The 20,786-nt window shown below is 42.5% G+C and overlaps 1 non-coding gene across 1 annotated transcript; it reads left to right on the top strand.

Moving 5' to 3' along the window:
• The first annotated feature begins 11,299 nt into the window (after nt 1-11,299).
• On the top strand, nt 11,300-11,412 carry LOC112550278. The gene has a single exon (XR_003094027.1). It is a non-coding gene; the product is annotated as a U5 spliceosomal RNA (small nuclear RNA).
• The last annotated feature ends 9,374 nt before the right edge of the window (nt 11,413-20,786 follow it).

Genomic DNA, 20,786 nt, shown 5'->3' with positions numbered 1-20,786 from the left:
ACTCTTTCTGAAAGTTTTTCTTATTTAACTATCTCAACTGAGTACAAACACCTGGTTCTTAGGGAGTCTTTCCGCTTTGAACAATCTGACTCTCTTTAGTCACATTTAGAAAAAGAGAAATTTCCCTCGCTGCTTAGGTGAGCTTCCCAAAGAACCTGGTCCTTAGAAACCAACAAGGAAACATTTCTTTCCAAACTAAAAAAAACCCTTCCCATTTAAAAAAAAATATATATATAAGCCTGTACATAACAGTGCCATCTGGTAATCCCTACCATTATTATATTTAATGAGACCATGGTAAAGTCTAAAGGTCACAAATTATTAGTATTATCATGCTACACACTCTACAAACATAAATAAATGACAGACCTTGTCCTCAAAAGCTTGCCTCATGTGGTAGGCAGGCAAAATGTTACATTATACTGTATTTACTCTAATAAACAATGAGGTTCCCCTCCCCTCCCCCATTGGCATGGAGGGAAAAAAGCCCCTTGTCTTATAATTGCATACAATGAAACATCACTAAATACATTGTCTATCATTAAACTGCTGCCAAAAGTAACATAGGTTAATGCAGACTATCTAAATATGGTACTGCCGATTTGCTGACTCTTTTTACAGTCATGGTGACCCATGATATTATATATAGTTCATCCAGAATCCCTCTGTCAGTGCTTCTTTCAACCTAGCCCAAGTGATTACTGTGTACCCCACCCTTCATGAGATGGAGCCAACTAGGTTTCCCTTTGCCTTATCTGTATATAATTTCTAGATGATCCCAGGACTCATGACAAGAACACCCAGTTTCAGTCATGAGTAAGGGGACTCATTCAAATACGGATCCTTTGTTGGAATGGGGGTGTATCTGGAGTACAAAGACATACTGAGCAGTGCTGAGCTGTGGGGTCAACATGGCTTGAAATGCTCTTGGCTCTGTGGAGGCCTAGCCCAGTGAGCTACAAGGTAAATAAGGAGCCTTCTGGATTTGGACTAATATCATGCATAGTTTATATATTAGGCCTGTGCAAAGTGGCCAGTATTCAGTTCATATTCAGCCACTTCAGGGGACAGTGATTTGATTCAGTAATTAGGATCACTGTCCTGAATTGATTTGGCCGAATTGGATTCAAAAGATTTGTCACCGATTCATTGTGATTCGGTCATTTGGCCATAGACTATAATGGAGAATCACTAAAATACAGGGCAGAAGCAGGGCAGAAGCAGGGGCTTCTGTGAAAGTGCACCTCAAACTGTTGAAAGCAAAACTTGAGTCACATGTGTGTGTTAACTGGGTTTCTGGTTGTAGCCACATTGGTCTAAGGAACAAGCAAGCAAGGTTCTTTGAGTAGATGTGGTATCTTTTATTAGACCAACTGAATAGTTGGAGAAATATATCTTGCCGAGCTTTTGGGTTTAAAAATCTTTCATCAGGCTGAAAAAAACCTATCCTCAGTTTGTGTGTCCCCTTCCTGGTTTAAATGAATAGTAAAGAAGCCAGAGGCTGGGCTGATATGCAAGAAAGGCAGTCAGTGAAAATGTAAATTGAGGTGAAACAGGGTGAGAGACAGGCAGGGGATATAGCAGCAAGGTAAAAGTGGAGAGGTACCTGGGGAGTCAGATGTCCAACAGGTTATTTCTCTGGAATTAATTTCTCCAAGATGCATGTTCAAATGGCACACCCAGGAGCAATTAACTTTGGAGCAATAAGCTCTGTAGTATCTTCATGAGCCATAATTGCACATGTGGATGTTTGTGACCAATGTTGTGCTATCCCTGTTTCTAATCAAGGCTATATCAAAAATCCCATCATATTTTGGGGTGTTCATGAGGTAACATGAAGGTTTTCTTATATTTGTTTTGCTGATATGGCATATGTAGTCTTGTTGAGAAGCCAATGGCAACCTGTGCTCTGTTATGTTGGTTTTAATCTCTGTATGGGTTATGTTGTAGTGTCTTTATATCTTTATGATTTTGGACATGATTTAATCAAAGGAACTGAGGGACGCATACTTAAAGAAAAGGGAGTAGATGAAACTGCCCTTGCCATTATGTTACTATGGCAACAACAACCATCATTCTCAAACAGCCAGAAGAGGCTATTGTTGGGATGGGCACCTTAGGTTTTGTCAATAGCAAAGGCACCTCAGAGTAATGGGCCATTAGTTAGTGGAATTACATTCCCTCTGCCCCTGGGAGGAAATATATTTCTAGAGGATTCTGAGATAAATGAGCAATTAAAACAATACTAATATAGGAGCGGTGCTGGCTTGGAGGTATTTTTAAGGGCTATTTGTGAAGTGGTTTGGGTCTTTGTATTATTCAAGGCTTGGAAAAGTTCCAGGTCCCCAGCAGTCAGGGTGACAGGATCAGCAAGGATGACCTCTAAAAATACTGGTGGGTCTTTGAAACACTAGATTGTGGTCAGATGAGATAGTAAGATTTTTTTCTTGTCTTGTTCTGTCTTCAAACTTATGGTCAGTTTTTTTTGTAGAATTATCTTTTTTTTATATAATAAACCTTTTGGTTGGTTTGTCTTTTTACTATTTGCCTGTAGCAAAGTATGATCTCAGGGTGAGTGGTATTCCACTCTACCCATTCTATGGAAAGGGAAGACTAATTTTTTTCCCCCACAACTGAAGGGGAGCTACGTAGAGCTGGCAAAGATTCCGCAGCTGTAGCTGTAAGATTTAGTATAAGCATAGTAGAGGTGAGACTTGAAGGAATTTTAAAAAATTACTCCAGGGAAAATATCAGTCTGTTCCTTGGTACAAACAGCGGAGCACTGGGGTTCTTGTAGGTGGATGGGTTTCTGACAGGCTAATAGTTCCTGACTTCTAGCATGGGGTAAATATTGCCACATGTCATGTAAGAATAAACAACTAAATGTAATGGTTATGAAAGGATGATGGGCTGGGTCCTGTGCAGGAAGGATTCCCTGTTCCATAATGCACCATGATCACACTTCTGAGTAAGGGTCATGATACATCATGGGTACAAATAATTGCATGAAAAAGGTGGGAGATGTAATCTGTTTAGTGAACGTGGTCCAATAAAAGAAGAGACACTGAACCCATAGTTCTCATGACTTACTCTAGCCTCATGATGAGAAACTTGCAGAAAATATTGTGAAATATTTTAACTTTTTCACTATGCCAAAAAAATCAGATAATTTAGCATACGGTGAAAAAATAACAAAAAAAAAAAAATTTTTCCCCCCCCCCCCCCTTAGCTCTATTTACAGTGAAACTTTCTCAAATGCTAATGTCTTTAAAACCTATGATGCATGGGATGGGCTGCATCCTATTCTATCTACTAGGGTATGTCTACACATCACCCTATGGTGCCATTGTTACTACTCCATGCTTTAGTACTTTTGAAAGTACTAAATCACAGTGCAATGCCTGCCCATACTGCACCATACGCACGACACAATTATTTTTAGCTGTTAATTTGCCATTGTAGTACTCTAAAATGGGGGAGCACACCACTACCATGAAGTAGCTGCCGGTGATGTGTAGATACACATGATCACTACATCATCACAGCACATTGCTATTTCACTGTAGTACATTGCTATGGTGGTCTAAGGTGATGTATAGACATGCCCTTAGGCACCTAATCAGATTTAAAGTGTCTAAAAGTGATCCTATTTCAACCTCCTCCAGTCCCTGAAATACAATTAATTGAAAAGATAGGTGGGCCCTCCTCCTATTTACTGCTTTTTGTGGCTTAGTCTTAAGGCTAAAAAGATGGAGTATGACAAAATTAGGTGACTGTACTTTTTTGCAGACTTCAGCAGGGTAGAATAGGATTGCACTTAGGTACCTAAATCCATTTAGGCACTAAATAGGTGGAATATATTCTCACCCATAATCTCATACAGCTGAAATCAAACCCAGTTCTTTTACGTCCCAGACTACTGCCTTTATTTCAAATCTCCCTTGTCTTTCAGTATAGCCTATTTCAGAGAGCTTTACATAGTTTTTTTTAGGTAGGCATCAGGGAAGTTCAATGTTCTACATGTATGCTAATTTAACTTACATTATTCTTGTCTAAAGTTCCCCCTGCTATCTTTCTCTTGCAATACAATAATGCTCACTCTTAAATTCAGGGTTTTGTAATAAATATTACTACCACATTTTCAGGATTTTAAAAAGATGATTTTACAATGAAGCTAATATTGGTTTTATCTATGTGTAATGCTTATTAGCACAATGTGGTTCTGTGTTTCCCTCTAGTGGCTTTACAACAGAGAGGTTTGACTGCTGTTGCCCTGGAACTAATAGAACTTAGATTTTTTGTTTCTAGCTTGGGCAGCCAAGGTGCTTGAGGTCTTGGTTATGATACCCATTCCTTATAACTATCCAGGCAACACTGTTACATATTAAGATATGGGAAAGTCTGCCTCCACAGAGGAACTCTAGACATGTGAATTCATGAGGTTTTGTTGCATGAAGGGAGTACAGTCTCTACATAGTTGTGTGTGAAGAGTTAGGTATTGGATGTGTAGTGTATGGAGAAAGACTTATATTAGGGTAAATCATAACACGATTCAATCTACTTTTGTCTGGGACACTGAGGAGGATAACCTTCCCTCCTTTTCCCTGTGCACTCGTTCAGTCTGATAATATGGGCTAGACTTTAGATTCTGGATGTTACCTAAAACTACAAACTGATTTTTTTTTATATTGTAATTTATTTTACAATTCTTGTTGGTCCTCTGCACTAGTCGTTAGTTAGGCTGGGGTAAAGTTTTGGTAAATGGCCTCCTTAAATGGAAGATGAGAAAATGTCATAGGAAAATGTCATAGTTTCATAGTCTGTAGGGTCAGAAGGGACCTTGACAGATCATCAAGTCTGACCCCCTGCCATGGCAGGAAAGAGCACTGGGGTCAAATGACCCCAGCAAGGTGTTCTTCTAGCCTCCTCTTAAAGACCCCCAGGGTAGGAGCTAGCACCACTTCTCTTGGAAGTTGGTTCCAGATCCTAGCCGCCCTGAAATTGACACTACAACCAAATTCTCAATTAGTCCCTTAATTGCTTATAGCTAATAAGATCAGAATAGGTCAGCAATGAAATGATCCAGGATGATTAACAGTAAAGGAGATTTGAACAGAAAGACTGCTTAAAGAAGGGAATAGTTTGTTGGTATGCTTTATTCAGTTAAATTGACTCTTCAGAATTACAAGGTGGATTAATTTTTCTTCCCATAAATTTAATAGATTATTTCATCATAAACATACTAAACCCCCCAAAAACTTAAAATGAATAATTTTAATACATTGGGGCTGGTTATCTGTGTGGGTTTCAGATGAAGTCATATTTGTGCCAGATTCTTGGCTGTGACAAGAAACACAGCACCATAGAAAAAGAGACAGCATTAAATCTTGCCTGTCCTTGAGGAACTGTATGCTAGATAGGAATGGATGGGGTGCAGTTCTTTTTGGCCATCCCTCTTCTCTGCCTTAAATACATTTCTGGAACAGGAGTTATACAGGAGTTTAGGTATGCTACCTTTGAATTGTTTCAAACAAGTGGAATAGTCAGCTGGTCAGATCAGCTTTCTGGATTATTTATTTTCCTGGAGAACATACAAGACGATGAGTCCTACAATATATGCATCTTTTAAAAGTGATACAGAGATACGTACATGGAAAGATGAAAAGCTTCAGACAAAATGAACCTGAACCTTTTGCTTAAATTTGATCTGGCTTTAATTTTTCTTAGTTTCATGCAAAGGTTTCAGAGAGAGAGAGAGAGAGAGAGTGCGCATGCATGTTTCAAGTAAAACATGAAAAAATAGAGAACAAACAACAGCAGAAATATTTATTTTCAAGATGTTTCCAGGGAAAAATATTTCCCAACCAGTCCTAAAAAAGGCTTCCTTTCCTTCTTTATATTTTCCAGGGGAATTTCACGAAGGGGAATTGGTTTCATGGATGTCTATTCCAGAATCTCCGAAGGATCTGCTAGCCTTCCCTGCTACTTTCTTCAAACCCTCTGGGTGCATCTACAAGTATGTTTTACTGTGGAGTTGCCTAATTAGCTCCACAATAAAGCATCACCAACTACACATATGATGCCAGTAGGCCAGAGTAAACCAATTAACTCTGCTGTAAGATACTACTGTCTGACACAAGTACTATACTACAACACAGTAATTTATGCCACTGAATCACATGTGTAGATGGTGACCAGGCTGGCTGGTGCGTGAGGGTGTTACAGTGCAGGGACTGCCTGCCAATAGCCCCATACTGTAGTACCCTCATGTCCCAGCCAGCCCCTCCACAGCACATTGAGCTGCAGTGGAGCAGCCCCAGGATGGCAGATTGACGCTCCCAGACCTTGTGCCACCTGAGGCTGTACCACCCTGGCTCAACTGTTGCAGTCCCGGGTGCACATGTAAATGCTGTGCCCAGGAACAATGAACTCTGGCATGATCTGTACCACAGTTTATTCAGGTGCATTAATAGCATGTGGAGGTGTGCCCCCCAAGCCCTGATTTCAGCCTAGTCTTGGTTTTTCTTTTTACTTGAATATTGATCTGTTGATAGATTTGTCTGACCTTTTAACATTATTCCCCAAACCTGAGACCTTTAAGATATATCATGGCTGTGAATATGTTGCTGGGATTACAGACTCCACAATTCTGAAAGCTGTTTTTAGTGTTTCATATCAAAATGTGTAAGTGCCTACATTTTCTGCCTAAAATGGATGTGCAAACAGGCTGCTGCATACAACAGTATAGAGTTGCACACCATTGTGTAGTCAATGCACAACCTTACTTTTTTACAGATTGGAGGATATTCTTAGAACAAGCTGGGGTTGGTCTAGACTTACTGACATACTTACATGCATGTTTTTTTCAGGACAAAATTACAATAAAAAGATGAAGCCCAGAACTCTTGCAATAGAATATTGTTACAGAGAAGATTTTATATCAGAATGGTAGATGACTGCATCAGAGAAGGAAAGATTTAGGGCATACATTAAAATAAAAGCTCTTCAGAAAACAAAACGTTCAAGTATAATAGTAATGCTAATTTGAGCATCACAGTAAATTCTAGATGCAGGAGTACTGCAGTACATATGGTAATAAAATAAGCATTGGCTAAATAGAGGCAGTGATTTTGCCAACGTTTTCTTGATGAGTATTATCTTACTGAATGAGCAATCTTACTGAATGAGCAACTGGTTTAACTTTAACAGAACTGCTTGGAGAGGTAGAGATACTACTCAGTGGGCACATCCACATGTTCTTTAATGCACCATAATTATGGCGCATTAAGTTTTGTAGTTGTAATGACAGGTACTAACTTAATGTGTTAAAATAGGTGCTACTGCACATTAACGCAGATGAACATTTTTTGTGGTGCTAGTGTCCATTAGACTAAATCTACTGCACATTAGTACATTAGCATGGGCTTTGCTTGCCACACTAAAGCAAAATAGAATTAGTGTTCTGTGCATGAAGCATCTCATGTAATCGCACCCAGTATTGGTAAAGGTGCCAGAACCTGACCCAGAAGATACAAGAATAAACCTCAGGATTTTGATAACTGCTGTGTTATAGGTTTGAATTGTTAAAGAAACCTAAAAGAGTTAAGTACCCAACTACCACTGGATTTCAGAGAGATCTACTTCCTTTAAGGTCCATTGAATATCCCTTCCTTATTCAAAACAGGTGTTTTTTTTTCCCCCCTATTGGGCTTAAGTATTAGAAATATTATAGATCTTCTATAAATGAGAAATAGACCAAATGATGAAAGACAGATTTAGCTGGCTTGTCAATGCTACTGTGGTGTCTGCCCCAGCAATGAGGGAGGAGGAATCGCGTAAACTTCACCAAAGTTTCAAACTGGATATACATCAATGAGGCATTTCCAAGTTTCTCCCTCTGTACTTCCTTTTCTGGCCAAAGCAGATATTGGGGTGAGTGGAAAGTTGGTAAGGATGTGGGGGAGCCTCCAGAACAGCCTCACTAGCAAACTTCAAGCTTTGTCATGTGCCTGTGGACTTGGATGAGTAGAGCATCATTGGTCCTTGCTTGGGACACTCTGCCGTAGCAATATAGATAAGCTCTAAAAGACCTAGGCCACTGTTTTCAAACAATAATGTTCTAGTGAGTATTCTTTCTCAGAGATGTGTTTAGGAAAGGTTGACAGTGATTTTGATGGAGTCTCAGTAATAAAATACAAAAAAAAGGTTTTTATATTATAGAAATCAATGCAGCATTGATTTCTATAGATCCAACATTTTAGGATGTACTTAGAGTTATTGTCTGGTGTCAAGATACATTAAAAAACAAAACAAAACAACTTTCTTAAATGAGAATTCATACAGCTAATAAAACCTAGAAGGATATAAAGTCAAAATGCCTTATGGCTGTCTTCTTGATTTTGAGATAAAATAAAGCATGCAAATATATATACTAGAGATGTTAAAAATAAAATCATTTATCTAAATAGGCAAGAAAGAGCATAATATTAGAAAAATATGAGAAAAGTATGATATATTTAAAATCAGAAGCTGTTAAAGTCACACTGATTCAAAAGTAAAAGTAAAAAACAGTTATTCATTTTTATGTGTGTGGCATAAGTAATCTAAGCAGAAACAAAGGCAATAAATGGGTATAACTGAACTATTCAAGATGAATAGAAAAAACAGTATTTTTTTTACATCACAAACGTTATATCCTGTTTAACAGTTTTATCATGAGTCAGGAGTATAAGATTACGGGTACCCTGTATGTCACTAGGTGCAATGACTATGTCGTGGCAGGATGTAGGCAGCCAGGTCAGCAGAGTTCAGAGACAAATTGGGTCCAGGAACCAGGTGGTCAATTGGAAAGTGAAGTCCAAGAGTATGCCATGTCAAGGGCACCAGAGAAGTAGATGGAGAGCAAAGTTACCAACCAGCCAAGTCAAGAAGCTGGGACATCAAGTCATGAACAGAGTCTCGGAGCAAGCCAAGTAAGCTGCCCAGATGCTTCCTGTTCCTGTGCAGGGGTTTATATGCAGGAAGTAAAAAATGGGCTGATCCCAACTGGCCGTGCTGGTGACAGGGTATGGGAGAAAGGTTAGGCTCTTCTGAAAACTACAGGCTGTCCTGGCTCAACATCAGAAGATCATTGAGTCTAGCCTTCTGCCCGAAGGCAGGAAGTCAGCTAGGGTCATAGGATCCCAGCAAGATAAGCATCCAATTTTACTCTTGAAAGTGTTCAATGTAGGTGTTTGAACCACCTCCAATGGCAGGCTATTCCAGACCTTGGGGGCTCAGACAGTAAATAAATTTTTCCTTATGTCCAGCCTGAAACGGTCTTGCAGTAGTTTATAACCATTTGACCTCATCATCCCTTGGGGCACTCTGGTGAACAAACGTTCCCCCAGATACTGGTGGTCACCCCTGATAAACTTATAGGTGGCCATCAGGTCACCCCTGAGCCTGTGCTTTTCCAGGCTAAACAGCCCCATAGCTCTCACCCTGTCATCGTAAGGTCTGTTTTCCTGACCTCTGATCATGCACGTGGCTCTTCTCTGGACTTTCTCAAGCTTCTCCACATACTTTTCGAATTGTGGGGCCCAAAACTGGATGCAGTACTCCAGCTGTAGCCTCACCAAGGCCGAGTACAAGGGGAGAATGATGTCCCGGGATTTGCTTGAGAAGCATCTATGGATGCAAATCAGCATTTTGGTCGCTTTACTAGCCGCAGCATCGCATTGAAGGCTCATGTTCATCTTGTGGTCAATGATGACCCCCAAGTCTCTTTCTTCTGTAGCGCTAGTCAGCGTAGCACTGCCAAGTCTATAAGGATGCTGCAGGTTTTTCCTCCCAAGGTGGAGAACCTTTCATTTTTCAGTGTTAAACACCATCAGGTTCTCATCCACCCATTTGCTGAGCCTGTCCAGGGCAGCCTGGATCACCCTCCTGTCTTCAGGTGTGGATGCTTTGCCACAAAGTTTTGTCGGGGATGCTGTGATGGAACAGTTGAGGCATCTCCCTATGGAAGTGAGGGGTAAAGTTTTGCTTCAATCTTGAATGGAAAGCCACCCCTAGTTGACCCATCTGTAAATAGTTACTTGTTTTTGGACTGAGAAGTCAAAGGCAGCCAGATGTAAAGCTAGTTGCATCACTCTCTTATATGCTCTGAGCTACACAAACTGGCATACTGTAACATCAGTTGCCTCATGGGTCACGAGGTTTGGAGTCACCTTTTAACTCCTGTTGGGAAGCTGTTCCAGATTAGGTCAAATAATTGAATTAAACAATAAATATTTTATATTAAGAAATTGAAAAAACTGTTCAATTATTTGTAATCAGGAAACTTCTGAATAGGAATGAGAGTTTCTTATAAGTGTTCACTTATATTTTAAACTGTATTGTTGTAATCGTGATCCTTTTGAATCCACTAGGTTTATGGCTACACCACAGTGACACTGTGTCCTAGTTAGAGTGGCCCAGAACTGTTTGTTCCCACTTGTACATTCCAAATATGGAAATCCATCAGTGAAGAAAGTCCAGAGAGTTTCTCTGGGGATACTTCTTGATCTCTGACATACTTAAGACTGCCACTGGGCACAACTCTGAAGAAGCCTCAATAATCATTTAATTACATGCATAATTATTACTAATGGGTTTGATATTTTTATTTTGGACACAGGTAAAAAATATTTGGTTCTTAATTTTCTGGTGTTAGAGTGAAAAAAAAAGTTAAACAAAACAATGTGAATACCGCCTGTTATTGGGTTGAAAAACTTCTTTTTCTTATTAAATTTAAAAAAAAAGAATCAAAGAATCTAGGGAGATGATTGAAATATTGAGCAAGAAGGATTTTGAGATCACAGAACAAGACACAGATCTTGACTATCATATTTTGCCATGAAAATCTTCATTAAAACTAATACAATTAACTGAGTTCTGAAGACTTTATCTATATATAAACTTGGATTAATTTTCTTCTTGATCCTTCCTGATGTCTAGTATCACATTTCAGTGTATGACAAGGACACTTTACCCCCCATAGTCAGAAAATGGGTGATATTGTTATTGGTTTTGAGGTAGGTTATTTACATTAAATTATTTAACTTCCATGAACTTCCTAAATTCAGGTTTACTTTTAAATTTAATGTATCTAGCTACCTTAGGTTTTTATACATTCTCTATGCCTAAAATGCTGATAGATAACAATCAGTCAAAATCAGAGCTATCTGGTTTCAGATCAACAGAAGACAAAATAGAAAATTTCACATTGGTTTGATTCCAGATTGATGAAAAAAGGTAATTGTTGATAGTATTTTACTTACTCTGGTTTCTTTTCAGATCATATACATCTTTATCTTTTTACTAAGCATTTCTTTGTAGAGGAACAGTCATGAGTCTTGAACCAAATTTGTGTGTGTGTAGGTGCACGCCTGTGCATACATTAAGTCTAATAATTTTTGTGGTATTCAGCCAGAACGGACTACACTAGAAATTACTTCCCTTTTTATTTTAGATTCTGAAAAATTAAAATACTCCTTTATTTCTATTTGGTACATAGATCCAAAGCTGGGAGACGGTCAGTTCTACTTTCCTCTACTCATGATACCATTAAAAATATATACCAACTACTGTGGAAATATAATGGGGATTCTCTAACCAATGGGTATGTCTACACATTCATTAATGCACTTTTGCTACTGCTTATTACATTTAGTACCTCTAATATGAGGTGCTAGATAAAGGTGCAGTAGCTGCACTAATACACAGTAGCAAAGGTGAACAATTTTTTTTTGATGCTTAATGCGCAGTAGACTAATTCTATGGTGCATTAGCGCAGTTTTTGTCATGACGCGCTAATGAGCATCCACTGTGCATTAAGGCATCTCACATAGACCAGCCCAATTAGTGGTAAAATCTGCATAGACAACACCCTCTATAAAGTTTTCTTACTATTGACATCATAGTTAAAGTAAATATTAGAAAAAGTGTATTAGGTAATAATATATTAGAAATATATAAGATGTATATTAATAATATAATAATACGTATATTTAGCCTGGAAAAGCGCAGGCTCAGGGGTGATCTGATGGCCACCTATAAGTTTATCAGGGGTGACCACCAGTATCTGGGGGAACGTTTGTTCACCAGAGCATCCCAAGGGATGACGACTAGGTCGAATGGTCATAAACTACTACAAGACCGTTTCAGGCTGGACATAAGGAAGAATCTCTTTACTGTCCGAGCCCCCAAGGTCCGGAATAGCCTGCCACCGGAGGTGGTTCAAGCGCCTACATTGAACACCTTCAAGAGAAAACTGGATGCTTATCTTGCTGGGATCCTATGACCCCAGCTGACTTCCTGCCCTTTGGGCAGGGGGCTGGACTCGATGATCTTTCGAGGTCCCTTCCAGCCCTAATGTCTATGAAATCTATGAACTATTTTTTGGTTGATTTTTTGGGAAATCATAGACAATGCTGGGTTTTCCAGTCATCATGGGCAATGCCATTTTTCATGGTTTCCACAAAATCCATGAAACGGTGATTTATGTAGGTCCTTACTTATGCATCTGCCACTGTCTTAAGACCCAGCTGCAAATGGTTTCCTAATAATGCAAATGGGTCCCAGATCATTTAGACTGGGGAGTCTATTGTGGCAGGGCACTTAATGTGCCTGTCACCTTAAGGAGTCAGGCAAGCTGCAGATCAGGGGGTGTCTAACCTTTTTGAATGTGGGGCTGAATTATGAACTCTTTATCACCCAGTGGGCCGGCAAGCCATATTCATATTTTATCACCCCGCGGACCGTATGTTGGACAAGCCTGATGTACATGAGCATCACTCTGGGGGAGGAGAGATGGTGAGCAGTAGAAGTGCCCACCTGGTCTCTTCCATTCCAAACCACAGCGGTGTGTTCCCCTACAGCCAGGACCCCAAGGCAGGGCACGATTAGGTAAAAGTCCCAGGCCCCCTGCTCTAAGCCACCAGACCTTGTTTCCCCTCCCAGAGCATCCTAGTTCCATCTCGCAGCAGCACACAGCCACTACCCCCAGCCTGCCTTCCTTCTCATCTCAACTTCCCCTGCTCTGTCCAACTGGGTCCACACTAACCATAATTCATTTGTACTCAGGCTGCAGGCACTGCTTGCCCACCAACTCCCACTTCCCTCCCAAGTATCTCTTAGCCCCTTGGCACCAGTAAAAATGTCTTCCATCAACCAATCCCTGTTACTGGTTGCATTTATGCAAGTTGGCCCCATGGGCTTGCCATGTGTGGGGTAGTGAGACCCACCATGGTCATGCCAGAGGCAGCCTTTAAGCCAGTTACAGGAAAAGTGGGGGTGGGTGCTGGAGGCTGAGGCAGGCATCTCTGTCCATGGAGTACCACCTTGGCCCTGCGCTAGCCAGGAAGAGAGAAGGGGGGCTATATGGCCTGGGGTGTACACGAGAACATGTGTGCATGTAGTGCCCATGACTTTGTGTGTGTGGAGGCGGGTGTGCACGTGCACATATGTGCATGCATGTGTTTCTGAGTGCATGGGTGTGTGCACACATGTGTGCACACCTGTGCTCACCCCTCAATGCTGCCTGCTTTCCCATCCATCTGTGCTCATCCCTGCCCCGCCTGCATGTGCATGTGTGTGCACACCCGGCCCCTGACCTGGCCGTGTGTGGGGTGCGGGGGGGGGGGCATGCCCGCCTGACCGAGCCTCCCCCAGTCACCCACACAGGGCCACCTCCCTGTGCCCTGGCCAGCTCTGCCCATGGCCACAGCCCCCCATGGTGGGGTTGGTACCTGCCTGTCCAGGGCCATGGGTGGTGAGGTGTGTCCGGTGGGCACTGGGTGCTGGGACCCAGCACAGCCCCCAGCCCAGGGAGGCCCCAGCACTGGCACTGGCCGGGGAATCTGCTGGGTCCCTGCGCCTCGCTGGACTGCGCCGCCACTGCCCCTGCGGCCCCAGGCAAAGTCCCGACCCCAGGGTGGCGGGGGCAGCAGGCTGCAGCTGTGCTCTCACCCCTGCACCTTGCTCTGTGCCCTCCGAGCTAGGCCAAGCACTGCCCAATGCCCAGCATGGCCCCCACTGGCCCCGTGAGCCAGGGGCTTCCCTCCTGCCCACCCAGGGGGCAGGTGCTGGGGCCAGTGGGGTGCTGAAAGTCCCAGGACAGGATGAGGGGGGCACGTCTGGCCATCCCACCATCCACTCAGCCCAGCCATGCCCCAGCTCATCCTGTCAGGTGCAGGACTTTACCCAGGGCCACGGGGGCAGCAGCAGCGGGGTGCAGGGACCCAGCAGACACCTGGCCGGTGCCACAGAGCCCTCAGGGTGGCAGCAGGACCCAGCTCATGTGACATGGGGGGTCATGCGAACTCTGCCCCATGGGGGTGAGCAGCTCCCCTTCCCTCTCCCACCTGCCTGTCCCAAAAGAGGGACCTCGGGCCTCAGAAAATGACTTGGAGGACCACATGTTGGACAAGCCTGCTCTAGAGCCATTGGCAAGTGGGATCAGGCCTGATCAGGGAGTCAGCTGACAGGGGTGGCTGATCGGGAGGGTGCCTGACTGGAGGAGGGCTGGGCTGAGACACAACATAAGCCCAGACCATGAGAACAAGACAGCAGTAACATCTGGGAGCTGGAGGAGCAGCATCACTCAGCCAGAAGACTACAGCTCCTGATGGCCTTCTGAAACAACTAGAGGTTTATGGTAGGAACTATGGGGGTGGAGGAGGTTCCTAGGGACCCAGTGTGGGTGTCCACATCCCTGATAGGGGCTGTGGGAATACTTGGTGAGAGTCTTGGGAGAAGCACTTAGAATCATAAAGCCTAGGAAGTGACCAGGTGGGCCCAGAGAGGGGATCTAAGCAGTTGAGATCAAGCTGAAGGCCTGCGTGAACCCAGAGAGTGGAGCTGGCATGATCTTGGTAGGGCTATGAACCCTGTAGAGGAAAGCGGAGATACTTGAAGGGGTCCAAGAGGCTGGACCCATGAACGAGGGGGATGACAGCCAGTAAAATGATTCCAAAGACCTCGACTGGCCCATGCTGGGGCCAAGGCCCGAGGGGGAGGGGCTGAAGGGTGTGTATCCACCACAAGAGGTGGCCAGGTCTGGAATGCCTAGGGCCACTCCAGGGGAAGGCGAGGGTGGGGCACCAGAAGGCCTCAGCCCTCACTACCTTGAGAGTTACCCCATGGAGGGGGAAGTCTAGGGGAGCACACCCTGACAGAAAAGTGCTGGGCAAGGAGGAGTGGGTGAACTGCGAGGGTCCATAGGCCTGAGCAGAGTTGCAAGGCCTGGACAGAGTGAGTGGCTTGAGCCAAGTTACAGTCCAATGAGGGGCCTGACTTAGGGTGCAACTAGGCATGACAACTAGGATGCCATCTGCATGGCATAGAACACGGTATAGAGAAGGCACAGAGCTGTGTGATTGACCCAGAAGGCTAAGGCCGCAAGTCAAGGTTCATCCTAGTAAGATCAGAGCATCCTCCCACCAGCTGCATATTTCTATTAACAGAAAGGCACGGTGGAAGAGGGCAGGGTGGACTGCCCTTAGAACAGGGTGGCATTTTTTTTTTTTGGATGCCCTGGTACCACCTTGTTACAGCTATATGTGATGCTACTCAGATTGTTCTCTTACATGTGTAACAGCTGCTGCCAGATTTGCAGCAGGGCTCAGGATCCCTGCAAAGGCAGAGTGGGAAATTTTGCAGAAAGTTGTTGCTTGCAAGAACACATTCATGTTTTTGATTGGCTTCTGAGGCAGGAGAGGGGAGGAAACTCAGCCCCAAGGACTCAGCCAGGCTCAGACAAGGGAAGGAGCCCTTGGACCACAATGCTCAGGGAGGAACTACCCTGCAGCCTGCCTGTGAAGTGAACCTGCCCTTAATGATGCGGAGAAGATAACCTGGTACCCTTTTTCCCTCTGTGAGGCAGAGGGATGCGTGTGGAGGAAAAAGGGTGATAAGGTAGACTTAGCGCAGGGTGTTGATCTGGGAAGGCTCTGGGAAGATTTAACTGAGAACCAGCCTGGGGCCAGGTGGGTAATAAACCCAGAGTTGTTTCAGTTATCAGCACAAGGGCCCATGTCTGGGAACTGGAGAAAGGTGCTTTTGGGGAGGGGGTACAGTTTGTGTTTCCTTGCAGATACCACAGACAGCTGGAGCAGGGGGGAGCTTTACTTCCCCATTCAGGCTCTAGCAGAGAGCACCACTTTCTGAAGCAGCAGCACCAGCCATGGTTATTGTGTTGCCAGTGTGAAGAAGAGCTGATGTTTGTCTTAACAGCTGATGTCTTGTTAACCCTGTGTGCTCCTGCTGAAATTCACTGGAGTCTCAAGGTTTAAGCTGGGGAGCTGTACTGAGGGTATCTGTGATTCAGTTTGTAAAGAGTGTTTTAGTTCATTGATACCTGCCTTTGACAGTTAGATTGTTGATATCCTGTTCTGCCATTAACCTCATTCATATGTTGACTGTTTTGTAAATAGTAAACTGTGTAAATAGTTAAACTGTTTGTACTCCAGTGTGTGGGGAAACCACAAGAAAGCACTCCACAGAGAGGTGGTCCTAGCCTTTGGAGCTGATCGGTTGACCAAGGCTGTTTGACACCCCAGGACCGTGAATCTGGATGTGGCCATGGGTAGCACCATAGTTAGGGTTACACATGCTTTTGGCTACAGCAACTGACATGCCTTAACCATGCTAGCCCAAATAGCCTCCAGATTCAGGCAAGTGTTTGTCATTGACCTAACAGCCCCTCTCCAAATGGGGGTTCCTAATGTTTTCTCTTGTGCAATCACAAAGAAACAAACCCTATCCCTAGACTATACAATTAGTGCTAAATTGTTTGCATCTTAAAGCATTTACTAGTTCATGCTCAACAACTCATGAACTCCTTTTGATTATACCTATGGATGCCTTAATTCAGAATTTTATGAGAATGGTTTAGTTTTTAAGGTATTTCTTTTTTTGAACAGTGACAAAATAGAATAAAATTGCTCCTGGCTAGGCCATTTAATTGCACAGTACAAATGCAATGTATTATAACCTCAATATTCTTCCAGTGCATGAGGAATCAATGTTTCCCTTTCTAGTTCTAAATCAGAAACAGAACTAAAAATTGTCCCCTCCTGCTGATCCCAAATTTCTTATTTATCCATTTTAAAACAATTACTGCAACAATAGAGGCAATCTCCAATAATCTTTTATTGGGTTCACTTGCTAATCCACTGTAGCATGGAAATAGTTTATGAGAAAAATTGGGGTCAGATGTTTTCAAAATACTCTTCCAGAAAAACTAGCAAAAACCCTTGAATTATTTATTGCTGATTTATTAAAATAAAATATTCTTCTTTTGCAGAACAATTGTTAGATGCAGCACAATCTTCCAACTGCACCAGGAAATGTTGCTTTGTCCCACTTTTTACATTCTCCAGCTTGAACAGTGAACAAAAACATTCATTAAGTAAGATTTGTGCCTTGTCCAGCTCAGGCTTCAGCAATCAGAACTTGTTCGTGTTTAAAGATGCCACAGTTTGCTCAGATCACTTCTACCAACACAGTAGGAAGTTCACAATGTACTGGGATTTAAAGATCCAAAATTACTTTCTGGGTAATTTTATTCTGCTTATATAATAAAATACCCTATTTATAAATCGGCTTACATATTGGGAAACCTCTGTATTTCTCTTCCCTCATTTTTATCTTTACCTATAAACAGTGACATTTATTTCTTACAGATTCAGTTGCTCCCAGCTCTATACTGCTGTGGAAGACAGGGGAAAGAGAGGGTAAATGGGGTCTTGCTCTCACCGTGTGCATGTGCCCATATGTCAAATAGAAGGCTATTTCTTTATTTGCTCCCAAGGAACACAAGTGTTAGAGGAGTCAAGAGCCACTCCTAGTATAATAATTATCTAGTTGCTTGTTTCCAAGGAATGATCCAGTGACCCTCCAGAATTATAATTTAAGAGCTTTGTCCTATGAAAGACTTAGGCTTTTCAGTGCCTGGCTTTTAGGCCTCTGGCCTCCATGCCTAGGCTCCTTGTATCAGTGTATGGGACAGTTAGATGCATTACGATCCAAAACGATCTCATAGAACAGGGATTTGCATCCGGTGAGACAGAGGAGGGTTGTGTTAGAAATCCCATCCTTCCTCAGAATTTAGACATCTTGTTCGGGTTTGTGACAGAAGTCTCCATTCACTTGGCATCCAGGCCATGGATTCTTCTTCTGTGGGTAGTGTCTATGTCTGTTCTTTTAAAGAACGGAGCAGGATTCACTTTTTTTACTTTAAAATGGTGATGGCCATCTCCACCTTTTATGTGATAGCTTAATGAGTAGTGCAGGAGTAAGAGACATAGGTTTAATTTCCAGCTTAGCTTAAAGAGGTGCAAACTCTACTCTTCCCCTTTCAAGGATCCTAACTACTGGGATATAAATTAATATGGACAAGGTTACCCTAGTACCCTGTTATTGAAGTTGTATTATCATGAACAACAACAAAAAATCAAATGGATTAATGAAGCCAAGGAGAACATAAGGGGAGCTTTACTCTTTAGGACAGGGGTGGGCATGCAGGCTGGATGCAACCCTCCAAGCCATTCTATCTGGCCTGCGGGGCCCTTAAAACATTTAGAAAATTAATGTTTATCTGCCCCTGGCTATCTGTCATGTGGCCCTCAATGGCTTTCCAAAACTCAGTAAGCGGCCTTCTGCCCAAAATAATTGCCTGCCCCTGCTCTAGGTTAATAATAAGGGCATTCATCTAAAAGGAGAAACTAGGGTCTCAGTCCCTGCCCCTGGACTGGTTTTGTATTTTATTCAATAACTGTTAAATATAAAATACAAAAATTTTCCTGGGATTCATGGTTAAATGAGTGCTAGTCATACAGCTATTCTGACTGGCGCAGTTCTAGGCATATACCCGGAAAGAACTGAGAGAATCCAACTATGAATCTATGAAACTGGAGCTGTCTGGGAAGGTCAGAAGTCAAACTGAAGCACATAATGAGTTCAAGCATCATCAGGGTTAGCTAAACTGGAGTATGTATACAAGAAGGAACAGGGGTGGGGTGGGGTGAAGTTTTCCAGATTACAGGTTTGAATTTGTTCCTCAGTTCTGCCTAAATAGTTTCTTGGATCTAGGCATAAGTCTGTCAAGTTAAAAAAAGACTGGAACCAAGATAAGTAATGGATTGTTTGCCTAGAGAGGTTGTGGAATTTCAGTCATTGAATGTTTTTTAAGAGCAGGTTAGACAAATGTGTTAGCAATTGTTCAAGGTATTATTAATCCAGCCTTGTGGTTGTCTAAGAGATCACTCAGAGACCTTCCTGCTCTATGTTCTGTGATTCTCTCATGTTCTAAATGAGCTGTCTGACTGAGGCTTCTGAATTAGGGGTTGATTTTATTTTTCAAGAGTTCTGAGCTACCCAATAGCTAGATGTAGCTAAATAATGAAAGCGTTGAAGCCTTGCAGTTGTTAATTTGTTTGTGGCTACAAAATCATGGGGCTGATATATGTATACATAATTTTGTGTTCAACATTCAAAGTCTGTGGGGCTTAATCCACAGTCAACCACATTAATGCGAAACTGCCATAGACACCACACTCAGTTATAGAAAGTATGTTTTCAAAAGTTAACCCAGTCAGAAAAATGACCCATGAGTGATCTACAGTCTCTTTATGATTAGCTATAATAGCAGAGAAGCTGCACAATCACATTGCAATAGCAAAATATGTCTGAAGGCTCTGAACACAGCTAAATTCCTCCAGTTTATTCTGCAGGGAAGCCTTCAAACCATTTTCCAAAGTTCTTAACAAGTTCTTCAAAGCTGTGTAACATTAATTTCTGACTAGGCACTTTCTTAAGGGACTTTTCTAGAAAACAAATAGTGTCATCAATCAATTCATTCAAGGAGAAAAACATATAGAGATTTCCACTCTGTAGATGTCCCTGAAGCAACAAAAGCTTTATTTCAGAGCAGATGGAAGCAAACAAGTGTTATGTTTTTCTCATAGAACTGACTTGTGTCCAATCATTTGTAGCTTGTCTCAGGGCAGCCAACATTAAAATATTCTAGGGATAATAGGGTCTAGAAAAATAAAAATCCAAACCTTGTTTCCATATGGTTTTATGATGGTCAAGATGCTTTCCAGCTGGTGATGGGGGAGTGCAGAGGGGCACAAAAAACCTAAGAAGCAACTTTAATCAGTTGATGAAAGGCATCATACTGTAGTGTTCCCAAGGATTGGTGGGGTCTGAACCAGGAGGCCCCTTCCACCCCTCCAGGTAAATTAATCCTAGACTTATTAATACAATGCCAGGTCCCTATTTTATAAAGTAATCTTTATAATCTGAAGTAGGTTTAATGTTTATAGATGTAGTGCCTTTCTCATTAGGGTAGGGGTGGGCAATTATTTCAGGTGGAGGGCTGCTTACTGAGTTTTGGCAAGCTGTTGAGGGCTGCATGGGTAGCCCCACCCCCTTGCTAGGTGCCCCACCCCTGGTTGCCATCTTGGGACTAGAAGTCCCACCCCCTAACCCCTGACCTTTGCCACCAGAAGTCCCTCCCCTTGTCTCTGGAGATACTACTTTCAGCAAAGGATTTTGCCATCTCAGAACCAGAAAAATACCAAATTATATTCTAAAAATCAAGCATCTACAACGTTCATTACTTTGATTTCAAAAAATATTTTGGTCCTGATTTACATTTGTTTGTGTAGTGTACACAGAGGTGATCGCACAATAGCTTAAAATTAAGCTGGGGCATGTAGACTGGGTATAGGTTTGTCCGGAGCTATGAGTGTGTGGTA

The sequence above is a fragment of the Alligator sinensis genome, unplaced genomic scaffold (genome assembly GCF_000455745.1).
Source record: "Alligator sinensis unplaced genomic scaffold, ASM45574v1 scaffold485_2, whole genome shotgun sequence".
Taxonomy (NCBI): domain Eukaryota; kingdom Metazoa; phylum Chordata; order Crocodylia; family Alligatoridae; genus Alligator; species Alligator sinensis.
Note: the sequence above shows the minus strand (reverse complement) of the source record. Positions and strands in the feature narration are given on the sequence as shown.